The following is a 17,609-nucleotide window of genomic DNA, read 5'->3' on the forward strand; positions in this document are numbered from 1 at the left end:
ACATACATACACAGACATATACACAGACTCACAGAGATGACACATATGCACACATGGCACACATGACATATAAATATATACACCAACACAAACACAAAAATATATAGATAAACACAAGTAGACATACAATATATATACAAAGACACACACAGTGCACACAGATATACACACAGACATATACCAAGACACATACATAATTTCACACAGACACTTATAGACATATTCATAGACACAGACCCATGTGCATAGACATATTTACATACAGACATATACAGATACACACAATCATACAACATATACATGGTACAAACTCACGCAGCAATGCAAACACAAAGATATATACACATATACACATAGAAAAAAAGGCATGCACATACATACATAAACACACAGACAATGACACATATATACATAGAGACAGACATATAGAATGATGCACAAATATCTATATATACATACACAGACACACCCTATGAACATACAGATACACAGGCATATACAAAGACACAAACACGTGCATGCACTCAGACACACAGACACATGCAGAGGTACACATATAAGGCACATATGGTCATATACATAGACACACAGTCACACACACATGCGGCATAACAGTCACAGACGTATACACAGACATGAAGAGATCTCACAGGTGCATGCAGAAATATTTACAGAAAAATATTGAAAGCATTCAGACACACACATGCACGCACAGAGAGAATTGTTCTTTAAAATCAATGTGCATGCAGACATATTTACAGAAAAACATTGCAAACACTCAGACACACATGCACACAGAGAAACACAGACATATAGAAACACACATGTACACATATACATACAGACACATGCAAAGATATACAGGTAATAGTTATATACACGCAGGCTCTGGACGCACACATACACAGACATATACAGAGATACAAACACATGCACTTACATAGACATATAAACAGACACATATGCACACACAAAGACTCACACAGGCACTCATGTACATAGAGATATACAAAAACACATACCGAGGTGTGTACACACTCACACACAGATATATAAATGAGAGACCAGTCTAAATTTAGGATCCATTTTACAATCTTGCACATTGATTTTAAAGAATAACTTACGGAGCCACACAGAGATATATACCCAGAGACACAGACATGCACACACATAGACACCCATATAAACACAGAGTAAGGCACACAGATATAAATATAGACATGCATACACAAACATATACACATGGAGACACATACAGAGATACATAAACACACATACAGTTGTACACACAGACACACATACCCACACAAAGCTAACATATGCAAACACATATATGCAGACACGCACACACAGATACAGACATGCACAAACTAAGAGTCGCACAGACATATACACAGGAACATACCAACATGTAGACCCACAGACAAAACAGATATACAGACTCACACGTGGGCACACTTAGATACACATATAAATATACACAGAGAAACACACAGAAACAGACATATATACTAAAATATGCACGCACAGACTCAAATATAGACAGACACAATTACAGTACACAGATACATTTACACAGACACAAGTGCACAGAGATACAGACACACACTTATACAGAATCAAATGTACTCACAGATACCCACATGAACACATAGACATACAGAAACACAGATCGAGACAGAAATAGACATAGACACATACACATACACAGTACATGTGCACACAGAAATAGAGACAGATACATAGACACACACTTGCACACACGGGAACATAGACACATATACACACAACAGACTTATATAGAGACACAAAGGTATAGGTATAGCCATACAGACACAATAACACATAGACACAGACATAAACACACAGAGACTTAGGCAGACATATACACAGAAACAAACTGAAATGCAGACACAATAAAGACATACAACATAGACATATAACCATGTACACACATGTATGTATGTACATACATACTCGTTGCACAGACTCATCTAAATATACATAAACACAGACAGACACAGACACAAACATGCACACACACTCACACAGAGACATGCATTATAAAATATATGCATATACTGAGACATAGATATACAGTGACATGTATACACAACAGATATGCACAGAACACCATTCATATACACAAAGATATGCATGCACATTCACATACAAACATACACATACAGACACATAAACACCACACTTTCACATACAGAGACATACACACATAAACACACAAATAGGCACGCACATACATGGACACATAAATATACCCAGACACAATACCTATGCATTCACAGAGACCCATAGACATAAACATGTACATAGACAAATACACACAAACACACATGCAGACATAGTACCGGCATATACATAGAAACCCAGACATATACACTGACACAGATGCACACACATGAACATGTAGACATACATATACAGAGACACATAGACATACAAAGATAAACAAAAACACATAAAGATAGAGACACACATGCACACATGGACATATACAAAGATGCATTGTGGGATACCCAAAGAAACATGCAGTCACACAATAATGTATACAAAAATACATACACGCACACACACATATATAGACACAGAAAGACATGCATGCACAGAGATACACATATACCTAGAACTCACACAACCATAAATACAGATATAGACTCACATAAATTCACATCGATACAAAACAGACATATACAGAAACAGACACACATATGTAGACACAGTCATATGCCTAGACACATATATACACAGACGCACACACGTGCACACAGACATATACAAGGACCCACACAGACATTCAGACACAGACACACACATGCACACACACAGTCATAGAAAGACACCTGAAGACATATACATACAGATGTGTACACAGATACACACACTTAAATAGACACAGTCATATGCAGACACAGATATATACATAGATGCACAAACATGTGCAGACAGACATTTACACAGACCCACGCCTAAATGCAGACACAGACCCACACATGCACACAAAGTCACACAGAGACATACATAGACATATATGTACAGATGTACACACGCAGGTAAACAAAGACATATAGACTCAGACACACACAGAATGTAGAGATATGCACAGGCACACACCAGCATGCAGATACACACACAGATACATACATATGTACACACAGAGACATACACAGACACACAGGGAAATATATACATACATACACAGACATAGATACAATATATGCATAGACACAGTTGCAGTCATATCTACAGAAACATACAGAATGCATACACACAGATATTTACATACACATATAGAGACTCAGTGACATAGATAGAGATAGAGAATTATATAGACACACAAATACACATTTATGCAGACACAAACATGTATTGTCAGACAGACATACGGAGACTCAGACATATACACAGACCCATGTACACACAGACAAAACACACATATACAAAGACTCAAAAAAGTACACACACAGGTATATACACATACAAACAGGCACAGGAAATGAATACAGTGAATACATAGACACATGCAGACATTCAAACACACAGATGCACACACATCCATAGGCATGCATAGATATACAGATGAATATATCGACCCACATATACAAGGCCACACATATATACCCAAATCACACACATGCACACAAAATAGACACATACAGACATATACACATACACTGATGTACACACAGACCTATGCAGATATGCGGAAACACACATGTACAGACGCATACATGCAAGCACACAGACATATACACAGATACCCACATATCCATATACATAGATATGCCCATGTACACACAGCACAGACTACATACACAAAGACACACATATACACAGATTCACACTGATGTGCGTACACAGACATGCATGCACCCATACAGACACAGGCACTCATGCACACACAGAAATGACAGACAGCACACACAGACATAGATACAAACACACACTGAGATGCATACACAGATGTATACACAGACACACATGCAGGCATATAAAAAGACAGAGACTAACTGATATGTAACTGAGACACACAAACACAATGACACACACATACACACACACACACCTCTCCCTGTGGTGGTGCACCATGCAACCCTGCAAACTGCCATCCCTCAACAATCCTGAACTCTTTCCATTGTGCATATGTGCATAAACACAGACACACACCACACACACACACACCCCAATCCTAAACTCTTTCCATCGTGCACACACACACACACACACACACCTCTCCCTGGAGTGGTGCACCATGCAACCCTGCAAAGTGCCATCCTGTAACAATCCTGAGCTTTTTCCATTGTGCATATGTGCATACACACAGACACCAATCCTAAAGTCTTTCTATTGTGCATACACACACACACACACACACACCAATCCTAAACTCTTTCCATCGTGCACACACACACAGAGCAATCCTAAACACTTTGTATTGTGCATACACACACGCACACACACACCCCAATCCTAAACTCTTTCCCTCGTGCATATACACCCACCCACCCACCCACACACACACACACACACACACACACACCCCGGGTGCCAGTGTGTCGCTGCAGCCGCGCGCCCAGAGCAGGAGCCTGGAGCTCCCCGGGGTGCAGGGGCCACCGGCCCGTCTGCGGAGCCCTGGGGTCCGGGGCGTGTGCCCTAAGCCCCCGGCCGGACAAGGCACCAAGGGCGGGTGACGGGCCAGCCTCCCCGCTACCGCCCGGAGTCCACCTGGGTCCGCTCTCCTGGGCCCTGCTTTAAGCCCTACCCTTGGGGGGCCCGACTGCCTTTCTGTGCAGAACACCCCTTGCTTCGGGTTTGGGGCCGCCGGGCCGCCACTCAAGCGGACCCGCCTATCGCAGCGCCTGGGCCCCGCACGGCCCGCCCTCGCTCCGCTCAACCAATAGGAGCACGGCTCGCTTCCATACCTCCCGCCCCCTTGCGGCCGGCCTCCGCGCCCGGAACCGGAAGATGGGACCCGGCCGACCCTCGCGAGGACCCGCCTCTCCTCGCTGCGCGCCTCCTCGGGAAGGTCCAGAGGGAACAGGTGTGGGGGCGGGGGGCGTGGCCAGGAGAGGCCGCCCCAAGAGACTTTGTGACGAAATCACGCTGCGCGGCCCGCCCCAGGAGACTTTGTTACGTCATCGCCACTGGCTGGGCCGCCTGGCGGAGCGCGCCCACGACCCCTCAGTCAGGCGCGCGGTGACTGACAAGGGACCAGCCGGCGCTTTCTACTAGACTGGCCCCGGCCCTTAAGTGTATCCGGAAACCGGGGCCAGAGCAATAGCACAGCGGGTAGGGCGTTTGCCTTGCACGCGGCCGACCCGGGTTCGATCCCCGGCATCCCATATGGTCCCCCAAGCACCGCCAGGAGTAGTTCCTGAGTGTAAAGCCAGGAGTAACCCCTGAGCATCGCTGGGTGTGACCCAAAAAGCAAAATAAATAAATAAATAAATAAAATAATTAAAAAAAAAGTGTATCCGGAAACCGAGGGGCCGCGTTCTGGTCGCCCCCCGCCCCCGCCGAGCCCCCTGAGTCCTAACGCTGGTCCTTGGCCACGCCCCGGAAGTGGTTGCCCCTGCTGGCCGGCGACCCCGGAAGTGGTTCCTAGTACCGGTTTCCCCGTTGCCCCTGGCAGCCGGAGCACACACTGAGCGGTTGCGCCCCCTGCCGGAGCGTGATAGCGCCCCGCCCGCAGGCTGCTGGCTGGCTCAGGGCCAAGGTACTGCCGCACGATGGTGACGAGGGAGCCCGGGAGGCGGGCGGGGGCGGGGCGGGATGCACTAGAAAGGCCGCCCAGCAGCATCCCTGCATCCCCGCATCCGTGCATCCATGCATCCCAGCATCCCCGACTCCCTGCATCCCCGCATCCCTGCATCCCTGCCTCCCCGCATCCCTGCACCCCAGCATCCCAGCCCCGGGCGCTAGCTAGCCCTCGCGGGTACCAAGCAGAGCCGAAAACGCAGCGCACTGCGGGGTCCCGAGGTGAAAAGGCGTAGATGGAAACGAGAAGGGGCGTCCGATTCTGTTTTATTCGAGATGGAAACGAGGAGGGACGTGTGAATCTTCTTTATTCCATCCAGTAGGGTTGATTTTCTGGTGGATGCAGGGCAAAACGGGATACGGTCCTCATTCTACTGGCTCTGAGCATGTTCTGATCCTTACCATTTGCCAGTCCTTAAGGGTTTGGTGGGAATAACCTGGAGGGAACCCCATTTATCACGTGCCTGGGGGTCAGTGAGCAGATGAGGCAGGACGGAGGGTCTCTGTTGGTTGGCATGTCCCAGCTCTCCAGTATTTTCAGGAATGGAAGTTGGGAATCTGAGGACGCTCAGACTCAGAGTGGGAAAGTAGAGAGCCTCAGTTTATTAGCCTATTAGCTAATGGTCTCCTTTATTAGAAAGGAGGAAGAGAAATCAAAGGGAGAGGGAGGACTACTCTGGTGTTGAGTTGTGTGGTGTTGGAATTACGTGCCTGTGTAAACAGGACTCCTAGTGTGTTAAACCACAGAATTTCAATTAAAAAATTTCAAAGTAAAAGCTTAAGTACCAAAGGAAAAAAAAGTAGAAGAGAAAAACAAGAGAAACTCCCCAGGTGGGAAGGAATGTAGTTTATGTTGTGGAGTTTTCATAGGGAACAGGCTCTGTGTCTTACAGGGGGTGCAGACTTTAGAGATAAGGGGGGTTTCCTGCAGACCCTTTGAGATGGGAATTGGTTTTTGGCAGATCCCTGTCAGGCTATTCGCCCTAGGTCTTCCCATTATCTCAGCCTCCCTGGAGCTCAAGCTCTGGGGCAGAATGTTTGGATGGACCTTGGCTAACTCCCAGTTGATCAGAAAAAGGCCTGGGATTTGCGGGAAGTCAGAAATGTAGGATGCGCCTGCCCTGCCCGGGCCTGCTCCCTGTGGCTGGAGCGGAAACCAAGGCGCTCTCAGCAGTGCTGTGCTGGTAGGGAAGAGGGTCTCAGTGCAGGGAAGGTCGTTCTGGTGGTGCTGGAACAGCCGTATGATGGGCAACTCAGTAAATCAGGGTGTTTTTCATAGAACATTGTTTTTAGAAAGTATGTGGAGCGGAGAAAGCTAAAATGGAGCCAGGTGCAGCCGCCGAGGATGGGAAACTGAGGCTTTCTCCTGCCCTCACTCACCCCAGGACCCTTTCCTTCATGTTCCAGGTGCCGTGCCGGATCCCCATGGCAGGCAGAGATCCTGGAACACAGAAGGCGGGAAGACGGGTCGGGAGCGGGTCCTGGCCTCAGGCAGAGACCACATGTCTACCTGCTGGTAAGTGACGACCCCCCGCCAGATTCAGCTGTCAGGGCGCTGTCTGGAAAGCTCGAGAGTTTTAAAATTCCTTTTGGCTTTGGGGACTGTGTGCCTGAGGGTTACTCCTGGCTCTGTGCTCAGGCTGTTTCACCAGGAAATCCACAGGCGAAGATGGCACAGGGGGAATTAACCCCAAGAAGGGGAAGCAACTCTGTCCCGTCATAGCAGCTGTTTGCAACAGGGAGTGGCGGCCGGGTCAGGAGGCTTCACTAAAGCTATTCTCTGTGGCTTCAGAAGCTGCAGGTACCGGGTTCTGGGCTCGGTGGCCTCCGACACCATCCTGAAAAGTCAGTGCGGGGGCAGCAGGTTGTGGCTGGGCTCAGGAGTCGAGGTTAGCAGCACGCTGCTGCTGCCCGACATCAAGGCGCCACCAAATTCTCCTTTTGGCCTCTCCGGGGGTCTTTATTCTCAACTCCCCGACAAGGGATCACGCAGGGTGGGCCGGTGATGTCGAAGCACCCCACTTAGGTGAGGCTTGTGTGAAGCGGGGAGGAGATACACAGACGGTCACTTTCTCCCCATCTGCCTCTGTCCCTGGGGACCCAGGGTCACCGGGTTCTTGTCTCGCCTCACAGAAAAGGATTCAGGAGTAGACGAGCAGTGAAGTGAAACAGGTTTTATTTGGCGGGTTTCGAAGGGAAGGAAGGAGAGAAAGTGGGAGAGAGGGGAGAGGAACGCGCTCAAGAGAGAACCGTGGGCTTCTCCAGAGGCAGAGATGGCCTACACACACCCCAGCAGGAGACTTGCAAGGATCAGAGGCCAACCCCCAAGAGGGGAGATGCGGGCGACACAGGTGCCCGGCCACATGGGCACAAGCAGCACATGTGGCCCTCACTTTGCTCAAGGTGGCTTTCATAGGGTTTTTCCAGCCTGGCCACACCTGGGGCTTCTACCCAGGTAAGAGTCTGTCACTAGGGAGGTTGCCAAGGGGGTGGGCTTGGGAGTGGGGATGGTCTTCTTGGAAATTCCTTTCCTGGCCTTTGTTCCTGCTGTAGCTTCTCCAGCAGGGGGGTCCAGTCTGCTCCAGATCTGTTGCTGGCCACCCCCCCTGTGCTGTCTCTCAGGCCTGCAGTGCTGCTGTGCCCCCCAGGTGAGCAGCTGACAGCCACTCATGCTTTTTCCCGTCTCAGCCCCCGAAAGAAACAGGATTCCACATAGACGTTTATCTCTGTGTAGTGCTGAGAGAATGTGGATTCTCTCTCTCTATCTCTCTCTCTGCTTCTGTCTCTCTCTGACCCCCCCGGTCTCTCTCCTTCTCCCTCTCTTTCTCTGTCTCTGTTCTCTGTTTCTCCCTCCTTTTGGGCATTAGGCTTTGCAGTACAGGGGCCGGAAGTTCATCATGCACATCCCTTTCCCTCCTTTGAACACCTGGTCCTTGTCAGAGTGACCATCTCCAGCTCTCATTGTCATACTGGTCCCTTCTCTGTCCTCACTGCCCTTCGCCCCGACACACTTGGGCGAGCTTCCCACCACCGAGCCTCCTCCCGGCCCTGTTGGTGTGTGCCATACCCCCCTGGCCACGCCCCATCTCACGTGCGTCTCCTTCTCGGCCAGGAGTCTGGAACCATCAAGAGCATTGGCCCGGGAGCTGATCAGCAGCCGGAGACTCGCCCGGGGAACAGGCCGGGCAGACACCGCTTGGGGACGTCTGTGGGAACTCTGGGTAGGTGAGTACACCGGCCAGCACCACACGGGTTGGGGACACGGAAACTCGGCGCCTGCTCTGCACACGGTCCCAGGGCTGGTCTGCGCGTGCTGTCGGGGCACTGGCCCGTGGCCTGGATTGCCCTGGTGTCCACAGAGGGCCCGGCTCCAGCGCTGTGTCCGTGCTAGGCTGCTTAGCCTCTCTGATTCAAACACCTGGCCGGTGCATTGTGGGTGCTGCTGCCACCTGAGTGACAGAGAAGGTCCGTGACACTGTGGAACATGTCAGGAGTGTGGAGTGTTTGTTCAGAGAAACGCCCACGGTTTTGTCCTTATCATCCACAGCTGTAACAGAGTTCATGGTGAGCTTACCAGGTAGGAATAATGAAATGATTGTCATTCATTAGTAAGGAAATAATGGTCCTACTGCACGTTTTAAGCATTTGTGAGGCCAAATACTGTAGACATACATATATGTGTGAATATATGTGTACGCATATATATGCAAGGCCCAAAGAAGTGTGCTGTTGCTTGCTTGCCTATTTCATTTCTAACAGCCTGAATCATATTGGTCAGATTGACATCTCAAGGTAGGTCCTCTTCAGTGTGAAAATAGTTTACTAGGTAGCGCAAAGCTCTGGATGATTTTTAATATCTTAAATGTGTTGGAACGATAATTTGTTAAAAGAAGAACACTAAACGGTTAAAACAGTTAAAGTAAAACTGCAGTAAATTAGAGTATCTCTTCTCTCTGTGGAGGGAAAATAGATCTACGTGAAATCCAGTTCCTTGGAACTGAAAATATTTTTGAATCCTAATTCATTCTCCTTGCAATTTATGCATTGGCGTTATTAAAATATTCATATCTCTGAGCTAATGTGCCATCACAAATTTAATTTGCAAAACAGAGATACCATGAATAGAACATAATCCATAATCACTTTTTCTAGGCTTCGTGTTGAAGGCACTCTTTGGGAAATATAGATAACTCAGTCCTCTCTTGTAACTCTGCAACAAAATTTTTTCAAATAAGCATCGTTTTAGAAAGTCATGATGTAATAGACTCTCGGAGCCAAAAATTTAAGGATTATGCACACACACACATACATACACACATGTCCACATGTGTACACACATAGTATATGCATATATGCATACACATTTGTGATATATGTTTGTGTGTATATATACATACATATGTACATACATACATGTGTACACCCGTGTACATGTATATGTAGTTCATTCTTTTGCACGAGGGTATAAGCGGGCATTGGGTTGCAGTGTGGGGAGCTCTGCGCATTTTGCGGGCTCCCCCCAAGACCCTCCCGAGCTGGCCGGACGGGCTGGGGCTGTGCCCTCCAGCCCTGTCCCCCTCCAGGCCCCCGGCTTCTTGTCGGGGCAGAGCTTGTGTGCCTGACAGAGGCCCCCCTGCCTGGACGTGTCCCCCACTGTGTACCTGGACTGGTGTGTGCGGTGCCGCCAGGGGGCGCCGTGCTCCCAGGAAAGGGGCTGCCCTGCCCAGCAGCCCGCCCTGCCCTGCAGGGAACAGAGCTGGCCCTTCTGTTCAAAGGAGGACTGGCACGCGAGACTCTGCGAGGGCCTTGGGCCTGTCTCCTTGTGAGACCTGGTCCTTGGGATTGTGACCTCTGGGTACACACAGAGCTCACTGCTGGGGGAGCTGTAGGCCTTCGGGAGACTTTGCAGACATGCGTGCAGCTGTCCTGGGTTTCCTCTCTGGCACACTGTATGCTCCGAGTGTTGGCCAGGACTGAGTCCCGAGCACTGCTGGATGTGGCCCCCTAACCAAACCAGACCAGAAGCAGAGAAACCCCCAAACACAGACTCACCCACACCTACTTATTTCCGGCTCTTTTCTCGGTCGGTATGTCCCCTTCCCTCCTGTCAGCACTCGGTTCCCCCAGAGTGACCATTTCCAACTGTCTCTGTCCTGGTGGTCTCTTCTCTGTCCACACCTGCTGGTGGCACAACGAATTTTGGACCCTTGCAGCCTTGAGGCTGTATGTATGTGTGTGTGTCCACGTGTAACAGTCTATACTCCCCTGCCACCCGGTCTCGGGTTTCTGGTTTCCCTCTGCTTCATGGACAGGCCCGCAGTCTGTCCTGCCCCTGGGGCTCCGGAGCGTGGCCGGAATCCGCGGCAGTCTGCCCTGTTGACAGCAATGTGCGCTCCTGGGTCCTGCAATCTCTCCTCGCTCCGTGTTGGCAACTCTCGTCTCAGTCTTGGCTCCATTTTCCACTCACGTGTCTTGAACATTGATTTTAAAGAATAATCTGCACATTTTAATATTATTATTTCAGGTTTTTTGGTTCCCGTGTTGCTGCTTAGGGCTCACTGCTGGCTCTGCTCCGAAGACACTCCTGGTAAGAAGGGGTTTTGGAACCTGGGTCCGTCACATGTAGGGCAGACAGACGCCTTCCCCACTGTCCTGCGGCTCGGTGCTGGTCCAATCTGTACACTTGACTGTGTCTTCTGAGCTGCTCTGTAAGCTTTGTGCACCGTGTCCCTTCCTCACAGTGGGGTCTGTGTGCCAGAGTCTCCGTGCATCTCCCCCAACTGCAGGCTCACTCGTGCTGGAGTGTTTAGAGAAGAGGCAGCCATTTCCCTGTCACGGGAGCCCTGGTTCGTTGGGTCCCCTGGAGGAATCTTTCTTCTCCTGCCTTGACTCAGGAGGTAGGTAGAGACGTCTCTTTTTCCTCAAGAGATGATTGTGTTTTCTTTTTGGGGAGATGGGGGATGGTTCTGGGTCACACTTGGTGTCGCGCGGGTTTACTATGGGCTCTGGGCTCATAGAACACCCCTGGCGGGGCTCAGGGAACCACGGCAGGTGCCGGGGTGCAAGCCCAGGTCACTGGGTCGACCCTTGTGTGCGTCTCTGTCCCGCGAGGGCCATTGCTGTCTTTGGCCCACATGGGATGGAAGGGGTGCAGCCCTTTGGGCCTTGCCCTCTGCATGCAGGTGCCGGCGTTTCCTGACCAGCAGTGACGAAGGTCGTGTCGTCATCGTCCAAAGGAGCCCACAGCAGCCCTGGAACTCACATGTGTGGTGGGACCCAGCCCTGGCACCGTGTCTGTGCTGCTGGTAAGCTGGGGGACAGTTTCCACGCCCTCTGTCCATTTGCAGCTCTGACTGGAGCACACTGACCACACCCACCTCTGCCCCGCTCTGGGCACTCTCTGCAGAGATTGTACAGACTTGCTCACTCACCTGCCCCCCACCACAAACACACAGACACATGCACGTAGACATACACTCAGGACCCAGACAGAACACAAAGAGACACACAGACACACGCACATGCATACTCATATACGCAGACGTAAAACAAAGACATAGCATGCACACAGGGACACAGATATAGAGGCACATACACCTGTGTACAGAAGACAAACACAGATGTACACACATGCACACACAGACACATCCATGCACACATACAAACATGCACAAACACCCAGCCACACTTGCACACACTTATATACACAGTAAAACTTACGTGCACAGTGAGACACGTACTATGAAACATGTATATACACAGACACAGATAAATACAGAGACTCGTACACAGAGAGACACAGATATATACAGATGCACTTGCATAGACATACTCATAGACTCATGTACACACAGAGACATGCATATATACAGAGACACATGCACATAGACATACACAGACATTTGCACAGAAAAACACATGCACACAGACACATAATGCACACAGACACCAAAAGTACACACATACACTTACATATAGACACCGCACATGCACACACACATTCACACATGCACACACAGAGACATTAAACACACAAGTAGATACATACACCCAGGCACAAATACACATTTAGACATAGGCACAGAGACCCACAAACATATACATATACATAGGCAGATACACACAGACACAGAAAGATACCCAGACACAAACACACATGCAGAGACAGACACACAGACATATTCCCACACAGACATAGATATACACGGAGACATACACAGATACACATCCACATGCACACTCACACAGACACATACAGAGATGTATACACAGGCAAAACTTTCAGACACAGACATAGATACACACAAACACAAATACATACACAGACAGAAACATGCACACATACAGAGACATAGGTATATGCAGACACAAATGCACAGACATATAAATAGGCACACACAGAAACACATGCACACACACTGACACAGATATATAGATACACATATGCAGACAAACATACATGTACACAGACATATATACACAGACACATGCACAGAAATGCAGACACAGACACATCTACATGCATGTACACACTGACAGACACACGTACATATATACATGTAGAGACACATGTATACACAGACGCACAGACATGCATACAGGCATATGTTTATACACACTGGTTTTTACACAGAAACATACATGCCCACATAGAGAAACAAAGACATACAGAGGTATTCTTGCACACACACTGACATAAGAGACACAAAGATATACATAGACATATTCAGACACACAGATACATGTGCATATTCATGAACACAGGTAATTACACAGACATATAGGCAGACACAGATACACACAGACACATACCAAGCTATACACATAGTCACACACAGACATATACACAGACACACTCACATGCCACACAGTTACAACACGGACTGATGCACAGATTCATACATATGCACCAGACATATACACAGACACACAGATATATAGAAGACCACACACAGTGCATAGACACATCTGCACATGCAGACATATACACAGACACTAACACATGCACACACATATACACAGAGACACACATGTGCACTCACTGAAGAGACACTTCTATATATGTAGATACAGATACAATGACACAGACATATACACAGACACACAGGCATATACACAGACACATTCAGATACACAACATGCACATACAAGCACACAGTCACATAGACTCACAGACACACCCAGTGCACACACAGTTATACACACAGGCATATAACAAGACACACACAATACACAGACTCACAGGCATATAAACAGACACATATCCACATGCAACACAGTCTCAACGCAGTCTTATATACAGACTCACACAGACACAAACACATATACACAGGCACACAAACATATAAAGAGGTACACGCTTGAGCACAGACACATGTGCACACAGATACACAGACACATGCACACACAGACATACACAGAACACGCACACACTAATACAGACATAAAGACACAGACACCTACACAGACACATTCCCACGCCACATAATCACAACACAGACTCACAGACTCACAAGATGCGCACACACAGACACAAACAGACACATGCACAGACAGACGTACAGAGCCACATACACATCTGTACCAACACGTGCACATACACAGACATACACAGAAACACAAATGCACACACACGGTCACAAAGACAAAGACACACATATACACAGATATAAAGACATATACATACACATAGGTTCAAAGACAGTGGCACAGATATACTCAGATACAATCATATACACACAAAGTATTCACAGACACACATATAGGGATGGACACAAAAACACAAATATAATATATATATATTTACATATATATACATAGGCACCCCCATTGCATACACAGATACACAGGCATATATCAAAACACATATCATACACTGGTAGAGTTACACACCCAAACTCAAATAGACACATACACACATACACACAGACATACACCCATATACAACACAGTCACAATATGGTCTTAAACACAGACTCACAACATGGGCCCAGAGAGACACAGACAGACATGATGAACACAGACGCACACATATGCACACAGAGATACACACAGACATGTACCAAAAAACACACATAATCACACAGAGATATACAAACTCACACAGATACTCACATGCCACACAGTAACAAAATGGATTTATGCTTGGACTCACAACATGCGCACACACAGACAAAAATTAACATATACACATAGACATCCATACACACATGTGCACACTCTGACAGACACATATATACAGAAAGATATATGCATAGATACACAGATACAGTGACACAGACAGATATGCACACAAACTTATACACAGACACACAAATACATACATAGACACACAGATTTATTCACAAACATACACACAGAGACACACAAGACAAATGCACAAACACCGGCATTTACAGAGATACAAATATTAACACAGAAACATACATGTACACATACAGACTCATACAACAAATAAAAACTCAGACACACATGTGTACATAGAGTCACACAGACATATACACAGACACATATGCAGATATATACATAGATACATATAGTGTAAACACAAGACACAAATAGATATATACATAGACACATTTACACATCGAGAATCACAGACATATACACAGCACACCCATATTCACACACAGACACAGGAGCCCAGTTATCAGACATACACACACAGACTCTGACACACACAGACATATACACTGACACACAGACATATACGTAAACATAGAAATACAGACACACACACCGAATTTACTCAAACATAGACATGAAGACATACAGACATACACAGATGAACACAAAGACATAGATTTTTACCTGAACACACAGATACACGCAGACGTTTATACACAGATACACATTCATACAGAGACACAAACTCCCCACACAGAAAACAAACACATATGCACAGACATAGACGCACACAAAATAAAGACAATATTCACAGATAACACATGCACAGAGACACATAGATATGATCACACAGACACACACAGAGATATACACAAATGCATATGTGCACAGAGAGACACAGACAAAGATACACTCACACACAAGACACATGCAAACATATAGAGACATGCACATATACACACATGTATACACAGGCACACAGACATACCAAGACACAACACATGAGCACACACATACACAGACACACACACGAAGGTCGTGCCTTCATCATCCAGAGGAGCACCACAGTGGCCCTGGAACACACACACATTCATCGACATTTGACAGACCCATAGACACATACATATGCACAGACACACACATGCCCACATAGACACAGATACAGACAGACTCACACAGATATACAGAAAGTCCCACATGTAGCACAATCACAATGTAAAATTATACACAGTCTCACAACATGCACACATAGAGACAAAAATTGACATAACACATACATATATATATATAGACAGCCACACACAGTTATACAAGATACATACCCACGGACATATACACAGAGAGATACACACAGACATATACAGAGACATACATATGCAGAATTATACATAGAGACTTAGTTATGCGCACACAGACATATACATAGACAGATGCACACACACCATATAAATAGACACCCATGAACACACAAACATATGACATACAGACATATACAAAAACACAGACACTCAGACATAAACAGATGAACACATGTGCATACACACATGCACACAGAGACAAAGAGACACACAGTCAGATATAGACCCAAAGAGACATACACAGATGTATGCATAAACAGACATGTGAACACACAGACACACAGAAATGCATATGTGAACACATAGACATAAACACAGACATATACAATGGCACACACAAACACACATATCACACAGAGAGACACAGACATACACATATTGCACACATAAGCACAAATAAACAGTAATATACACAAACAGACACACAGGTATATGTATTGATACAGACACATACATACAAAATTAGGCATACACAAACCAGAGACACAGATACACATACACATGCATAGGCAACACACAGATACATGCACAAGCACACATACAACACACATATGCACACATGGAGACAGACAGACATATGGCACATATGCACAGACATGAAGACACATGCAGACATATCACACACACTTGCGCACACACAGATATAGACACAGACACACACCTATGTACATGTACGTGACACATAGACATATATACTGACAGATACATGTGCACACACAAGACATACAGATTCACACAGACACACAAACACACAGACAGCAGTTATACACTTAAATGTGTAAACAGACAAAGGCACACACAGACATATACACAGACACATGCACACAGAGATGTGCACACAGATGTACACATGGAGACAGATGTATAGACAGACATGCAGGCACACAAACATATGCACACAACACATATTCACATGCGCACACACATTCATACAAACACACTTAGACATATACATACAGACGTGTGCACAGATACACACAGACATTATTGTACACGCAGACATAAACATACCCAGACATACACAGAATGTACAGACATACAGTCACACAGACATACAGATACAGCAACACAGGCACGCAGAAACATACACACATATACACAGATACACACAGACAAACACCAGCATAAAATGTACACACAGATACACATGCACACACAGAGACACTACACACATAGAGATACATATACACAGACATATATATAACACATCTGCAGGTGCATTTATAGTCATATCTACAGAAACACACAGAATGTACTCACACAGGTATATACATAGACATATATCAGACATACAGATACAGAATTATATGCTGACACACAAATATAAATATACACAAACACAAACATATGCAC

The 17,609-nt window shown here is 46.6% G+C and overlaps 1 long non-coding RNA gene across 1 annotated transcript in view; it reads left to right on the forward strand.

Moving 5' to 3' along the window:
• The window catches only part of LOC129400047 (uncharacterized), a 30,553-nt gene extending 19,193 nt beyond the window's left edge, over positions 1 to 11,360 (forward strand). The window contains exons 3-5 of the long non-coding RNA XR_008627389.1: positions 7,180 to 7,288; positions 8,885 to 8,997; positions 11,297 to 11,360. This is a non-coding gene — a long non-coding RNA (uncharacterized LOC129400047). The remainder of the gene's footprint in view (positions 1 to 7,179; positions 7,289 to 8,884; positions 8,998 to 11,296) is intronic.
• Positions 11,361 to 17,609: the final 6,249 nt, after the last annotated feature.

This window comes from Sorex araneus, chromosome X, assembly GCF_027595985.1.
Source record: "Sorex araneus isolate mSorAra2 chromosome X, mSorAra2.pri, whole genome shotgun sequence".
Lineage (NCBI taxonomy): Eukaryota > Metazoa > Chordata > Mammalia > Eulipotyphla > Soricidae > Sorex > Sorex araneus.